This window comes from Trichechus manatus, unplaced genomic scaffold, assembly GCF_000243295.1.
Source record: "Trichechus manatus latirostris isolate Lorelei unplaced genomic scaffold, TriManLat1.0 scaffold00091, whole genome shotgun sequence".
Lineage (NCBI taxonomy): Eukaryota > Metazoa > Chordata > Mammalia > Sirenia > Trichechidae > Trichechus > Trichechus manatus.
In genome coordinates, this window is record NW_004444027.1 from 7089410 (window position 1) to 7105528 (window position 16119).

The 16119-nt window shown below is 39.6% G+C and overlaps 1 protein-coding gene and 1 long non-coding RNA gene across 6 annotated transcripts in view; both read left to right on the forward strand.

Annotated features, from left to right (window-relative positions):
- MSRA (methionine sulfoxide reductase A) overlaps positions 1-16119 on the forward strand; it is a 798651-nt gene that overhangs the window by 106212 nt on the left and 676320 nt on the right. The gene's annotated exons all lie outside the window — the stretch shown is intronic.
- LOC111821583 (uncharacterized) overlaps positions 5221-16119 on the forward strand; it is a 46343-nt gene continuing 35444 nt past the window's right edge. For both annotated transcript variants that reach the window (XR_002824954.1, XR_002824953.1), the window contains exons 1-2: positions 5221-10241; positions 10886-10966. This is a non-coding gene — a long non-coding RNA (uncharacterized LOC111821583). The remainder of the gene's footprint in view (positions 10242-10885; positions 10967-16119) is intronic.

Genomic DNA, 16119 nt, shown 5'->3' on the forward strand with positions numbered 1-16119 from the left:
GTCGTGGTGTATTTTTTTTTTTTTTTTTAATATGATGCTGTAATCTATTGGCTAGAATTTTGTTGAGAATTTTTGCATCTGTATTTGTTAGAGATATTGGTCTGTAATTTTCTTTTTTTGTGGCATCTTTACCTGGCTTTGGTATCAGGGTTATGCTGTTTCATAGGATGAATTTGATAGTATCCCTTCCTTTTCTATATTCTGAAATATTTTGAGTAGTACTGGTGCAATCTCTTCTATGAGTATTTGGTAGAATTCTCCTCTGAAGCCATCTGGGCCAGAACTTTTTGTTGTTGTTGTTGGGAGGTTTTTTTTTTTATTATTATCTTTTCAATCTCTTGTTATGGATCTGGTCAGATTTTCGACCTCAGTTTGTGTTAGTTTAAGTAGGTAGTATGTTTCTAGAAATTTGTCCATTTCTTCTAGGTTTTCAAATTTGTTGGAGTACAGTTTTTCATAGTACTGTGTTATGATTCTTTTTATTTCAGTTGAGTCTGTTGTAATATCCCCCATGTCATTTCTTATTTGCGTTATTTGCTTCCTCTCCTGTCTTTATTTTGTCAGTTTGGACAATGGTTTGTCAATTTTGTTGATCCTTTCAAAGAACCAACTTTTGGTTTTGTTGTTTCTGTTGTTTTTTCGTTATCTATTTAATTTATTTCTGCTCTGATCTTTATTATTCCTTTTTTTCTGGTTGCTGTGGGCTTCTTTTGCTGTTCTCTACCTTTTAATTCAAGTTGTATAGCTAGCTTTTTGATTTTGTTCTTTTTTTTTTTAAATGTTATTTTTGCTTTTTATTGTATTGATATGAGGTATTACATTGATTGATTTTTTTATGCAGAACCAGCCTTGCATCCCTAAGATAAATCCCACTTGGTCATGGTGTATAATTCTTTTTATATGTTGCTGGATTTGGTTTGCTTATATTTTGTTGAGGATTTTCTTGTCCATTTTCTTTTTTTTTTTTTAAATTGTACTTCAGGTGAAGGTTTACAGAACAAATAGTTTCTCATTAAACAGCAATGCACATACTGTTTTATGACATTGGTCAACAACCCCATGACATATCAACCCTCTCCCTTCTCATCCTTTCTTCTTTTTTGAGGTGTACATTTATTGCTATAAATTGACCTTTGTGCACTGCCTTTGCTTGTGTCTCAAAGGTTTTGTTATAAAGTGTTTTCATTCTTGTTTGATTTTCAAAATTTTTTTTTTCCATCTTTGATATCTTCTGTTACCCAGTGGTTTTTATGGAAGGCATTATTCAGTTTCCATTTATTTGATTTTTTTTCCTTACTCTTCTTGTTATTAATATCTACTTTTTTGGCGTTGTGATCAGAGAATATGCTTTGTATTAGCTCAGTGTTTTAGATTTTGTTGAGGGTTGCTTTGTGCCTAAGATGCGGTCTGTTCTGGAGAACATTCCATGTGTGTTGGAAAAGAATGTATACTTTGTGTTGGGTGGAGTGTTCTGTATATGTCTGGGAGGTCAAGTTGGTTGATTGTGGCCTTTGGATCTTCTGTATCTTTGTTGAGTTTCTTTCTAGGTGTTCTGTCCTTTACCAAGAGTGGGGTGTTGAAGTCTCCTACTATTATTGTGAAACGGCAAATTCCCGTTTCAATGTTGTTAGTTTGTTTTATGTATTTTGGAACCCTGTCATTGGGTGCGTAGATATTTATTATGGTTATGGCCTCATAGTGGATGTTCCCTTTAATTATATATAATATCCTTCCTTGTTTTTTATGGTGGATTTTATTTTAAAGTTTATTTTATCGGAGATTACTATTGCCACTTGTGTTCTTTATTGGTTATTGTTTGTTTTATGTATTTCTTCCATCCTTTGATTTTTAATATATTTATGTCTTTATTTCTAATGTGTGTTTCTTGTAGACAGCATATTGATGAGTTATGTTTTTTTATCCATTCTCTTACTCTCTGTCTCTTTGTGGGTACATTTAAGCCATTTACGTTCAGTGTAATTATTGATAGATGTGACTTTATTGCTGTCATTTTGTAGTGCTTTTTTTAGTGGTACTGGTGTTTTCTTTGTTCCTCTTCCTTTTCTGTACTGAATTCCTTTTGTTTGTGGATTTTTTTTTGTTTCTTTCGTTTTTGTAGATTTTGTGTTTTCTGAGACTTTATATTTTTCTTATTTATTTTGATGAGTAGGTTTGTTAACTTTCTTGCGGTTTCTTGAAATTTACCCCATCTTCCTAAGTTTGAACTAGTCTTTTATTACTTGATATCACCTTGATTTCCTTTCCATATAGTAGTTCTATACGTATGTTTATTTCCTCTTTTAATGTTCTGACATTGTTTTCATTTACAGACTGATGTCTCTGGTTCCCTGTTTTAAGTCTTTTAGTTTTGTTTTATTCTTGAGAGTTCATCACCTAGGTTGGTATCTGGCTGATGTTGTCCTGTGTCCTAGATTCAGGTTGTTGTCTGATGTTGTTGTTTTTCCAACCAAAGGACCCCCTTTAATAATTCTTGTAAGTTTGGCTTGGTTTTTACATATTCTCTTAATTTGTCTTTATCTAGAAATCTCCTAGTTTTCTTACCATATTTGAGAGAGAGTTTTGCAGGATATATTATTCTTAATTGGCATTTTTTTTTTCCCCAAGGTTGTATATATGTCATCTCATTGCTTTCTTGCCTGCATGATTTCTGCCAAGCAGTCAGAGTTCAGTCTTTCTGTTTCCCCTTTGTATGTGACTTTTTGTTTTTCTGGAGCTGCTTTCAAGATTCTGCCTTTTTTTTTTTTTTTTTTTGCTAGAGTCATTATGATATATCTTGGTGACTTTCTTTTGGTGTCTGTTCTATATGGGATTTGTTGAGCTTCTTGGATGGTTAGCTTTTCATCTTGCATGATATTAGGGAAGTTTTCTGTCACCAAGTCTTCAGTGATCCTCTCTGTGGTTTCCATTTTCCGTTCTGTTCTAGAACTCTGATCACATGTAAATTTTTGCTCTTCATTGTATCCCACAGTTCTCAACTTTTCTTCATTTTTCTTTATTCTTTTCTCTGATTTTTCTTCAAACAAGGTGATATCCAAGAATTTGTTGAATTTCGCCGATCCTTTCTTCCATTGTTTCAAATTTGGTCCTAAAACCTTCTATTGCCAATGTCCATTTCTGAAATCTTGTTGTTTCTCCTTTGGATATCTAATTGCTGTTTTTGCAAGATTTGTAACTGTTTATTTACTTTGACATTTTGTTCCTGTATTATTTTCTTGACTTTTTCCTTTGCTTTGTCTGTTTTCTTTCATCTTGTCTGTATTTTACATGATTTTGTCTTTTTATCTTAGTTTTTTGTATATTTTTCTTCATTTCTTTCCTAATCTTTTGTAGAGCCCTCTGTATTAGAATTTTGAATTCCCTATCTAGTATCCAGTGGCTTTTTTTCTACTGGAAGGTCATCTGGTGTTTTATTTTTATTGCTTACTGGAGCCATCCTGTCCTGTTTTTTTAAAGTGTATTTTCATATTGTCTGCTGTCTCTGAGACATTCAGGAATTATTTTCTTCACTTATTAATTGTGGGTTTTTTTTTTTTTGTCCCTATTTTGTTTTGTTTATTTATGTCTGGGTGGGTGGGCTGGACATGTTTTGTTGCTTTCTCATCCATGGGCACAATAGTTCTCACCACTTTGTCCAGTTGAGCAGGGCTGGTTGCTCAACTATGGTGCACCAGGACAGGTAGAGCGGGGGTGGGAGGAGGGGCGGGCTGGATCATTTGCTGCAGAAACTGGGGCCAGCAGGGCATGGCTGGGGTCAGTGCAGTGTGGAGTCCAGTTGTCTAGGGGTCCATGCCAGGGCCGTTTAGGGGTGCAGCCCTCAACAGTGTGGGGCCAGGGGGTGGTGCTATTTTGGGTCCATGGGTCTGCAGGTCCATACAAGTGCCCTTTGGGGGCTCCGATCTCTGTGTGCTGTGCAGAATGGATACGATGTGATGTGCGGAGCTACGTGGAGCGAGAAAAAAGAGAGAAACAAAAGTAAAATAATGAAACAAACAAAAAAGAAATAAGTAAATAAAATGGTGCGGTGGGATTCGGTGGGTGGGGGCGAGGCAGACCTAGGGAGGCCGTGTGTGGTGGCTCTCTAGCCTTGTCGTCTGGCTCAGCCTGTCGAGAAGGGGTGTGTGTGGTACAGTGGTCTAGGTTGGTGGGGAAAGGAAACAAGGGAGAGAAGAAACAAAAAACAAAACAACAACAACAAAAATAAATAAATACGGTGATGAGGGAACTGGCTTTTGAGGGTGAGGTGGAAGTAGGGTGGGGGTGAACTGGTTTCTTTTTATCGGGCCATATAGCACAGCCCTTCAGGAAGGAGTGGAGGCAGGGCAGGGCCTTGGTAGGATGGAGAAGGAAAAGGAAGAAAGGAAAAGATAAAGAAAAATAAAAACATGGCACTGTGAGAGCTGGCGGGTGGGGATGGCGCAGACTGCGGAGGCCATGTGTTGGTGACTCTCTAGCCAAGTGGTGTGACATAGCCTGTTGAGAAGAGGCGGGGACAGCACACAGGGCTATGTGAGCAGGAGAAGGGAAAGGAAGGAAGGGGGAGAGAGAAAGAGAACGAACTACAAAGAAAACAAAACAAAGAAAAATATGATGCTGATGGACCCAGCTGGTGGGGGGTGACATGGACTTGAGGAGGCTGTGTGCCTGTGGCTCTCTAGCTAAGCAGTGCAGCATGGCCTGTTGAGAAGGTGCAGAGATGGTGCACGGGGCTAGCTTGGCAGGAGAAAGGAAAGGAAGGAAGAGAGATAGAAGAAACCAAAAAAAACAAAAAGAAAAACAAAAAAATATTGCGGTGAGGGAGCTGGCTGGTGGGGGTGGCATGGACCTGGGGAGGCTGTGTGCTGGTGACTCTCTAGCTGAGTGGTGTGGCATGGCCCGTAGAGAAGGGGCCAGAGCAGTGCACAGGGCTAGGTGGGCAGGAGAAAGGAAAGGAAGGAAGGGAGAGAGAGAGAATAAATGAAACAAACAATAACAACAACAACAAAATGGCACCAGAGGAACTGTGGGGTGGGAAAGCTTGTATCCCTGATTACCAGGTGCTCTGTCTCCTGTTGGGAGCTCTGTGAAGTTATCTTCCTGTACTCCTAGTCCTTGGTGGCTGTGGTCCAAGATGGTGAATCCATGCTGCATTAGCTGGCAGAGGACCTCCACTCTGTAGCTTTCCTCCTTCTCTGTTTTCCGTCAGTTTCTTCTTCCATTTGTTGCTTGATATAGTTAATTTGATGCTTAGGGTTCCAGGATTGATGTTTGTATCTGTTCTACTTAGCTTTTCGAGTCTTTACTGCAGAGGGCATGGTGCTTCTGTTTATAGCACCATGTTGGCTCTCTCAGTCTTTTCATCTAGGGCAGTGTTTCCCAAACTGGAGTGAGTCATGGACCCTCCTGTAGATCCTGGTGGGAGAGTGGGGACACTAGAGAATGGCAGATCTATTCTCTCTCGATACATTCTCCAAGAAATCATTAGTTATCATTTAATTTCAATGATAATGAAACGTCAACATAAACATAATCAAGATCAGGTGGCATTACTGTCTGTGCCATTTCTGAGTTTGACTATCTTTTAGTATAGCTGAACTCCTGTGACTTATATTAATTTATGAATGATATTACTTTATGAATCTCCTGAGGCATAACTGTTAAGGCTAATGTGGCTCATTTAACTAGTAGCTGAGCCTAGAAAACACGCTACTCACAGTTCACCTTTCATTTTGGCCTTGCTGCCTGTACAAGTACTCATTTTGTGAGGGAAATTCTAGCCATGATAATATTCTAAATTTAGGTGAGTCTCCAGAATGGGAAGGGGCTACTGTATCATATCTTTTTCCTACTTATATAATGCTAAAGACTCCGTGAAAAGTTCTTTGCTCTTCCACTCTTCTTTTTTGATCAAAGTTACTATTCATTACCTCATTTATTTATTCACTGAACAAATACTCAGTATGTAATCAACATGTTATAATTAATCATATCAAAGCTTGTTATATTAATTATATTTTAGATTGATTTTGTTTTTCACATGATATAGTTTAGGAAGACATTCAAGTCTTCTCATTAAATGCTTTTACTGTCAGCCCTACTTAGGCTTAAATACTGTATAATACACTGTCTCTCTAAGAATTAATTTTTTCACTAGTCTGCAAGCCCCTTGAGGGGAAGAGAAGACTATATTTTAGTATTATCCCAATCCTATTCTACACAAACTTTGTGGTTAATTGATGGATTCCATCAACCAGGACATCCTGTTCCTCTAGCTTTCTGGCTGACTGAGATGATATTTTTAAACAGACAATTGGATATGAGTTTTCAGTAGGTTCTTTCTCACCATGTATGTTCTTTAGTATTATTATTTTCTTCATTATTATGGGTGATAATAGTGGTAGTATGGTAGCATAGAGGCAGAGATGTAAAAAGTGGAGAGCACAGGCTTTGGAGTGAACAGCTTTAGCTCCATTACTTGGAAAATTTACTTGACTTTGAGCTATAGTTTTCCCATAAAAAAAAAAAGTGAATTAAAATACACATCTTTAAAGGCTATTAAGAAAATTAAATCAATAATATATGTGTAAAATGATGAGATGAAGAATTTGCTTATGGCAAATTGAGGAGAAGGGGGAAGAGCAGTGGAGACAAGAAAGCCTGATTTTAATAACAGAATTAGAGCACAAAGTTCACTGGATTGGACTGAATGTATCAGAAGGGGTAGAAGTGCTGTTGTTTGGCAATCTTAAGTTTTATCTCCCCAAATCTCCCTCCTTGAGCCATGGAAAGCTCAAAAAAGCAAAGATAGTATTAGGAAAAATAAAGACGTTCTTTGTAAATTGCTGAATTGAACCTGTGTCCAAACCCATTCACACTTGTGAAAGCGCTGCACATAGTAGGCATTCAACAGGTGTTCGCTCCGTTTGCCACCTTTCCCTTTTCTCTCTCTTTCTAGTGATATATGCATACACACACACACACACACACACACACCACACATATGTAAAACCTGTGACATATAATATGTAGTAACAATATTGATTTTAAAATGTGTGTGTGTATGTGTATATTCATCCATCAATCCATATGTAGCAGTACTCACCTCCCTTGGAGGTGACTGGGTAACTGGAACTGTGTGTGTATGGGGGGGCTCATCATAAGGAGCAGAGAGTGCTACTGGTGTTAGCAGGGTTGCTAAACATTCAGCAGAGTGTAGGAGAACTCCCCAAACAGAGAATTGTCCTGCCCCAATACCAGTAGCACTCCCATTAAGAAACACTGTGCCTTTACAGTGTGGAAGAACCTGCAGCAACTTTGTGAATTAGAAATTCTTTTTAATTCTATCATAAAGGATAACAACTTTTCAGGGGAAGTAAGAGAGCCTGTGCCTTGACTAATGGTATTACTGCATGCACTATTGACTGAATCTTGGTCCATGCTGTGAAATGTTAGATATGTTAAATTCTAACATAGATGTGAATATTATTTTGGATTCTAGGGCACTGCTATCATTGTTCTTTTATGGGTGAAATAAAGGGCTGTTACTACTTGAATTTTTTCCTCCAGATATTCTTTCATTGAGAAGCTGTTAGATAAAAGTTGGATTGTCTTCGTGGACAAGGCATTTCACCAGAAAAACAAGCTTAGTGTCACTATGCACACACACAGAGACTGCATACACAAAGCAACTTTGGAGGGCTCTTTTGATATTACATGGGGAAACTGACAGTGCCAATAATAGCACAGGACTATATATCTCTCCCAGTGCTTTGGAAGGCACAGAAAGCAAATGACAATTTCAGTTGTAGCTAAGATATATTTTGCAGTGGGTGGAAAGAAACTGGCATTCTTATAGGAATACAGGAAATTGTCTTTGAACTTCTGAAGGCACACAGAAAGCTAATGACACCTCAGAGGAATAGCGTTTTCAGGTTTTAGACGCCACAGATGCCAGCAATGCTAAAGCCAGTATATAAAACCTTTTTATAGGGCCTTTAAGAATCCTCAGTGTGCTTTCATTAGTAGGCTTAGCGGGTATATAGAAATGTTAATGATCTGTGGAGCAAGCTCAGCTTGTTTTTACAAACTACAGAACTATAAAAGTTATCAGAAAGGACATACATTCTCCTTCCTTTCTTTGTTCCTTTATTTCTTATTTATTTTCCTCTGTATATAATAGAGCACCTATCATGTGCTAGGTTCTACAGATAGAAAGATGAATCAGAGGTGGAGTCTTCTCGTCAGAAGTTTGCAATCTAACATGGGAGAAATGTGTGCGTTAATATCTACAAAGCAAGGTAGAAGGTGATAATGATACAAATAAAGTACAAATTAAATGGAAATTTAGCAGAAGAAGAAATTACTTCTGGCTGATAGGATCAAAGAAAGCTACATAGAGGAAAGAGTGGAAATAGTATTTAACTATTTTCGAGAATATGTAAGATTTGGGCAGGTAGCAATTAGCTTGCAGGGAAAAAGAAGAAGGTATTGCAGAGGAGGGCATTCCAAGCCGTTGGAATAACATTAGCAAAGCTTAGGACAGGAATGGCATAAAATGGAGAATAGCTAAGAGTTCGGAGATTCTTGGTATATACCTCTGATCATTCAGAGAATGAACCTGTATTTATTGCTTACTAATTAATAATTTAGAATTCTAGTCCTTCGACTTCGATACACCACAGAAACTGCTTTGGAAGTTGTTAAAAATTCCAATGCTTGAGAGTCCTTCCACTTACCCCTTATTTAGAAGACCCTAGAGATCCTGTTATTCCTCACAGCCCATGGGCAGCATTGGTCCCCCAGCCGGCCACAGGAGACTCTGGCCGTGTGTGTTACCAAGCTAGGAGACCACGCTGGGATGCCGAGAGCAGGAGGGAAATGGAAATTACTTTTCTAAGAAGTATAATCCCCAACTCTCCTTTTAAGCAGCTACAATACATCTCATATTTTATTTAATTTTCTTTTAATGGAAAAGCCGGTTATACTAAAGGAAAGCTCATGACTGGTAGAGGAGATTTGAATAATGTTTATAAGCTTTTTATATGATTTTTTTATTGTGATTTTTTTGTCTCCTAATTGATTAGTAAAGGGAAAAATGGGGAAGACTGACGTGTCATCTTCTATCATGGTTCAGATAGAGTGAAATTATTCCCACCTTTCTAATAGAACTCCCAAGGTTTATTGCTATTTTAAATTTGTCAGAGCAGTGCTTTTCAGTGAAGCAACATTAGTCCTTATCCTTCTGTAAATAGGAAATTTTACTCAAGGAGGTGAAGTCTCCCCCTTCACAAAACAATTGTTTCTCTGACCTGAATGATGCCAAATGCTCCATTGCAGTCCTGCCCTGGCCACTCTTTGATGTTTTTGTCGGTGGAGTCCCTGTAGCACCTTTGGCCCTACTTGGGCCTCGGAGTCTGACTGCAGTGGTGTGTTGTGCAACCCACCTGGGTATGAAGAATATTGTACCAACCAAGTGGGCCTTGCAGTCACATTTGACATATTAAGGGCTACTGTTCCAATAGCTTGACTTAGCAATGTAGATGACTACCTGCTACTCTTCCTCTTAAAGGTCGATGGGCTGGTCTGGACTTAGCCCTAGCTATCAGACTCGACAACCGATCTCTCCCTGTGTGTCCCCTGCTCCCCAGCTTGCTCCAGCCCAGCTTGTCCATCTCCTGGCATTTCCGTAACCTGTTACATGTTACAAGGTACTTTCTTGTACATTTAAAGTCTAACAACAATTCCCGAGATATGCAATAATAATTATACTTGTTACTATTTAGTGAGTGCCTGCTATACTAGGGTCAGAAAGGTTGAATAATTTACCCACTCATAAAGTTAATAGACTGCAGAGTCCGTATGCAAAGTTACATATTTTTACTTTTAGTCTGGATGGATCCCATATTTGGGGAGAACAAGGTCTTGAAAATTTACACATTGCCTCTTGCTCTGGGAAGCTGGAAGGCTCTCTAGCAGGCCTGGTCTCATATAAATTGTACTTTACTTGTAACAGGCACCGTATGGGATCTTGCCTTGGAGTTGGGACCTGAAAAGTGCCTTTTGAAGGCCCGAACCATCCAGCTTTCAGGAAAGAAAGCCATTTTGGGTATGGATGCTCTGGAAAGATGCCCATGGTCCCTGGATCCATTGTCATCAAGACCTCCATTTTGAATTATGTTTTTCTATGGAATATATTGGAGCAGAGCAAGGAGGATGGTGGAAGAGGAGGAAATTGAGTATGCAAGGTGCTAAGTGCTTTATATTTCTGTTTTAGTTCATTGCTCATGATTTATATTATTGATACATATTAGAAATGAAAACAGCCCATGGGGTGAGAGACTGGCTCTGGAGCTCCACCCTGAAAGGTTGTTGATTCAGAGCCAGGCCCTACTCTGCTCTTGCCTCAGTTCTTCAGCGATGAGGTCCTAGCTGTAGGCATGACTAGATTTTAGGATTCTTCCTCTGGACACTTTAGGAAAGCCTTGTTAGAAACAGTTTGACTGTAGCCTAGGTTCAAATCTGGTTCACTCTTTACTAGTTGTGTGGCCTTTTAAGCCTGAACTTCTCCAAATCGTAGTTTTATCATTCCTAAAGTGGAAAAAATTACTTATAGGGTTATTGTTTGGCTTAAATGAGAAAACTGATAAAAGTACTAAGCACATGGCCTGGCACAAGGTAAGTGCTTAAGAAATCGTAACAACTGCTATTATTGTGATTTTTTGAGGCTGAATCTTAACTGGTTGCTTTTCCTGACCCATAAATCTACTTCTTTAGATCTTATCTTAAAAGAATTTATGTCGTGATAAATTATAAAATACCTTTTCCGTGCCATCTGGCTTCCTGAATTAACTCTTCTACTCTCTACCTTACTATTATTGCTCCATTACAGGAATTCCAGGAGCAAGTTGTTACCGCAGTAATGCGGATTGGAGCCGCCTGCCGCAATAGCCAATTCTGAGACGGGGGAGAGGTGAGCAGCAAGAGTTTTATTATACATGGATGTATAGGAGACAGAGGGGAATAGATTCCTCCAAAAAACCCATCTCCCCCACTGGGGATCGGCTGAAGGCTTTTATAGGGACAGGATTATGGGTCTTAGAAGTTTGTGTTAGTTCCCCCTTGAGGTGGTCATGTCTCATATGAGTTAATCTTTTACTGGTATTCTTGGGGGTTATTTGGCGACATTGTTGGGGATTATCTGGCGACATCTTGGTTTTTTTGTCACAAGATGGGTGCTTTGTTTGGTTTTTCATTGCTAGATCATTATCATTTGTTTTTCACCCTCCAAGAAGGAACATCAGTTAATCTTAAACCTTTTGTAGAGACTGGAACCGGAGGGAAAGACAAGATCATGAGACAATGTGGCTGTTAGCAATGGGGAGTAAATAATAGTGAGCTGGGCCTATGCAGCCTCTTCCAATCCCCCCTTTTACTGGAAGTTTCTCAGTCTTGGGAAATAGGGCGTTGCTTCTTTTCTGGCTACTTCCTGCTGGTTAGGCGCATCGGCTATGGTGAGAAGCCTCCCGATACCGACTAGGGGCCATAGGTGGGTTGTGGGGGGGTGAGTTAGAGTGGAAATTGGCTGCATCTTGATGAATTAGATGACATTCGTCCTCAGAGCTTGAAAAAGGGGCGTCCCGATTTACCAGGGTAAACATTTTTCTAGCCTTAGGAGTATTTGTAGTTTCTTTTGTTAATATTCTCATAAAACAGGGAACCCAAAAACAAACTAGAATAATCACTGTTTTAACGTTCCTTTCAGATTCTTCTATGGCCCACTTAACTGGACCTACTGGAGTTAGGGTTGAGACTACACACAGGAGGGTCAGAGTGTCCCCAGCTTGCAGGGTCAGTGTCCCCTTTGCCTGTAGGATCACTGGCACCTTTTCTGCCCAGGTCTCCTGGAAGAATAGAAAGATAGAGGGAAACAAGGTCAAAATCATTGTACTGTAAGTTTCTTGAACTTGTACTTTAGGCCCTGAATTGGAGTACAAGAGTTTGGTGGCTCTTTGTTTTCTGCTTCTTTCTCTTTTTTTGGCGGGGCTGCTTTTACTCTTGAGTGATGTGCCCTCGTGGCTACTCCTGTTAATTTCAGAGACGAGTGGGTTGTCAGGAGAACTTCAAAAGGTCCCTCCCACTGAGGGGCCAGTTGATCTTCCAGAGGTTGATTCTTCCAGGTTTTCAACAGGACCTGATCTCCAATCTCTAGGTTGGAACCTGTGGAGGGGAGTGTCAGAAGGAAAAGACAAGTGAGAAGAAGCATACTGATTAGCAGTGTTTATGACAGCTGTCAGTGAACGGACCCAGTCTCTTTTGTCTACCTCGATCATCACCGAGGTGGGGGAAAGTCGACTTTTTCAGGAATGGTCTCCCATATATTAATTCGTAGGGGCTCAATTTGAGCCTGCTTTGAGGGGCTACCAGATTCTGAGTAGGGCAATGGGGAGAACTTGTATCTCAGTGGAGCTTGTCTCCTGGCAAAGTTTCACCAAGGACTTTTTCAGAACATGGTTCATCTTTTCGGTCTGTCCAGTCTATTGTGGTCTCCAGGCTGAGTGTGATTTCCAATTTATATCTAAAACCTTATTGACTTCTTGTGTGACTGTTGCCATAAAAGCTCTCCTGTTGTCACTCTGTACTGAGATTGGAAGATCAAAACGGGGTATGATTTCTTTGAGTAATGCCTTGGTCACTTCTTGGGCTCGTTCGATTCGACAAAGGAAAGTTTCCACCCACCCTGAGTAGGTGTCCACAAAAACCAGCAGATATCTAAAATTTCCAGGTGTCCAGGGCATTATACCACTGCCACCTGAAGGGGATCGCTGATTGCTTTCAGGAGTTCTAGGATTTCTGGTACATGTTTTATTTCTTTGTTGGCAGATGTCAGAAGTCTCCTTCCTTTCTACAAGGCATCATGTGAGTGAAGGACTAGATGGGCATATTTATTATCAGTATACACAGTTAAGCGTCTTCCTACTCTTAGTCTCAGGGCCCTCCTGAGGACTATGAGTTCAGCCTTTTGAGCCGAAGTGCTAGCAGGAAATGGAGCTGCCTCTAAGACCTCAGTTCGTGTCACCATCGCATATCCTGTCTTGTGGCCTCCTTCATATAGAAAGTTACTGCCATCTGTATACATTTCAGTCTCTGGGTCAGCTAAGGGAACATCTGAGAGACCTGGTCTGCTAGAATAAACATCTTCAATTATCTCTAGGCAGTCACGTATGGGGGCATCTTCTGAAGTAGGCAGCAATGTGGTGGGATTGAGGGAGGAGACGGCCTTCAGAACCACATTAGAGTTATCTAACAAGATTGCCTGATATTTTCTCATCTGTCCTGCCGTGAGCCAAAAACCCGCCTTTTGTTCCAAAGAGGCAGAACTGTATGTGGTGTGTTTACCGTTACCTTTTGTCCAAGGGTGAATTTCTTGGCTTCCTGTAACAGGTCACATGCTGTAGCCACGGCTTGAAGACAAGGGGGCCACCCCCAGGCCACGTTGTCCAGCTGTTTTGAAAAGTAGACCACTGGTCACCTGGCTCGTCCCAGGGTTTGAGTTAATATGCCCACAGCAATTCCCTGTCTTAGTATCAGCCCATTCAGTGGCAAATAGAGGCCGAGACTTGGGGTGTAGAGGAATACAAAAGAAGGCATCTTTCAAGTCCAGTACTGAAAACCAAGCACATTGACTGGGTATAGTAACCAAGAGGTTTTATGGGTTTGGCACAATTGGATGAATGTCCTCTACTATTTGGTTGATTTTCCTTAGGTTTTGAACATACTAATATTCTCTTGTCCCCGGTTTCAACACCGATAAGATAGGGGTGTTGTATAGAAACTGGCAAAATTTCAAAAGTCTAATTTTCATGTATCAATGCACCAATGGTGTGATCCCTCCTAAAGCTTCCTTGTGGAGGGGATATTGCCTCTGGTTTATAATAGGTACTCCGGGTTTTAAAGTAATTTTAACCAGTGTGGCTGACTTGGCTTGCCCAGGCCTTTCTGATGCCCAGACCTCCGGATTCACCTTTTGTTGAATATGGAAAGGAATGCCATCCCGCATTTTCAGGCAGGATCTGTAGAAAATGGAAAGGAACAACTCTACCATTGTATTTGGGTTACTCCAATAAGGAGGATTGTGATTCTTTTAATTATACAAGTAGGAGGTAGAGAAAGGAGTATGTACTAACATTGTTCCTCTTTCGGCTGGAATTTTTCTCAGAGGAAATTGCCCTGCCCAAGCCCCGGCAGTACCTCACTGAAAACCGTACCCTGACGGGTGTGTGTAGGTGGGGAGACCATACCCGATGAAGTCGAACTCTTACTTCCTGATTCCCTTCCTTCATCAGTTTCTCTCAAGCTGGCTGGACTAGAATCAGGCTCGACCCTTTCTGTGGGGGACTCTGCTGTCATTCTTCGACCCAACCTGTGGGCTTCTACTGCACCTTCCCTATATGGGTAGGGGAGCCGAAGCAGTTATTCCTTCTAAGAGGGGACCCTCCGGTGAGGATTCAGGAAGCACTTTTGCCTTCAGCTTTCCCTGGAAAAGAACCTGGTTAGAGGGATTTAAATTTTGATAGAGAGACATGAAAGCTTGAATATAGGGAACTTTGTCCCATTTTTTTTTCCTACAAAACAAGTCAAGGTGAAAAGTCGTGCTGTAAGCCAAAGACCCATTTTGGAGCCAATGTTCCTGATCCCCCAGCTGGTATTGGGCCCATACATTGTTATATAAGCATATCATTTTCTTTCTTGTCATAGACTTATAGCTATACCTCCTCCAGTTTGTTACAATGCAGCCTAGAGGAGATTTGGCTGGGATAGATGGGCCTCTCCCCATACTAGGTGTTTGTTTATGCATAAGCAACATCAGTAACTACTTTTCATGTGCCTCAACAGCAACTACATTTTGCAAAACCTCAGATTGAGTATTAATATAAACACAGCAACATTTATCTATTAAGGCACAAACTGTTTCTTGAGAGACTAACAGAAAGGCTAATAGTATCCTGTTTTGTAAAATCATAGCTCAAATTTCAGACACTTCTCTGGTTATGATAGTTACAACTTTGCTAAGTTTACCAACAGAACTTATAATTCAAGAGTTAGAATATCTAAACTCATTAGTTAGATAATTTAGGAGGAAAGGAAAATGGTTTCTTACATCCAGAAAGTAGGACCTGCACAGCCTCTGGAATGAAACATCAGCAGTATTCCCACATAAAACCCATAGTTTCCTTTTGTTTACTCAGTCTTATGTAGTTAATTTCTGTTCCATGTGATTCTGGATCAGCAGCAGTGTGTGAACTCATCAGCTTCTACGTAAGAGTTCTGGAAATCTTGACTGAGTCTAGTCACAGTCCTTTTCATAAGTCTGATGTAGTCTATCTTTTTGTTGAGATATTTTCATCAAATGTTTTCAGCAAATCAGCAAAGTAAAAACTTATCTGCAGATGACAAAACTTAATATGACCATGATTAATTCATAAAAATAATATTCTTAATAGTAAAAGACCTGATAGAAATTAATTACAAGCACAATATAAGGCCAAATGAATCCAGTTTAAAAAAAAAAAACTTTAGATAAAAATATTTCTAAAGGTAACCATTAACCTTATTCAAAGAGCTTCAGATGTAATACATAATAATTTTGAGACAAAATACCATTTAGTCAGGATATACCAAATCTCTAAATACCTGAATTGTAATTAAAAAAACTTCATGGATAAATGATATGAATTCTCCAATCAAACCATTGGCTTTGACGATGCTAGATTGAAAAAGCTAAAGTTGCGACCAAGTTAACAATAAAGGAATAGTAATATTATAGGTCACGTGAAACAATACTTAAGTTATTTAACCGAAGTTCTTAAAGTAAAAACCTTAGCTGTCTTTTCTAAAAGCCATGCGGCTTAGTTTTCAGACTCAGGAATCTTATTCTAATGAGAGGTCAAACCTTTGTATTCAAGGCAGATTACACACAGAATAAATTAACACTTTAACTCAGAAATCAAAGAATATTTTGTTATTTTAACAGCGATAAACCCAATTCCTTGTTTTATATGCTGCTTAACATTAAAACTTCTAAAAATCTCATAGATTAAACCATTAAACTTTTGTCAGATAAAA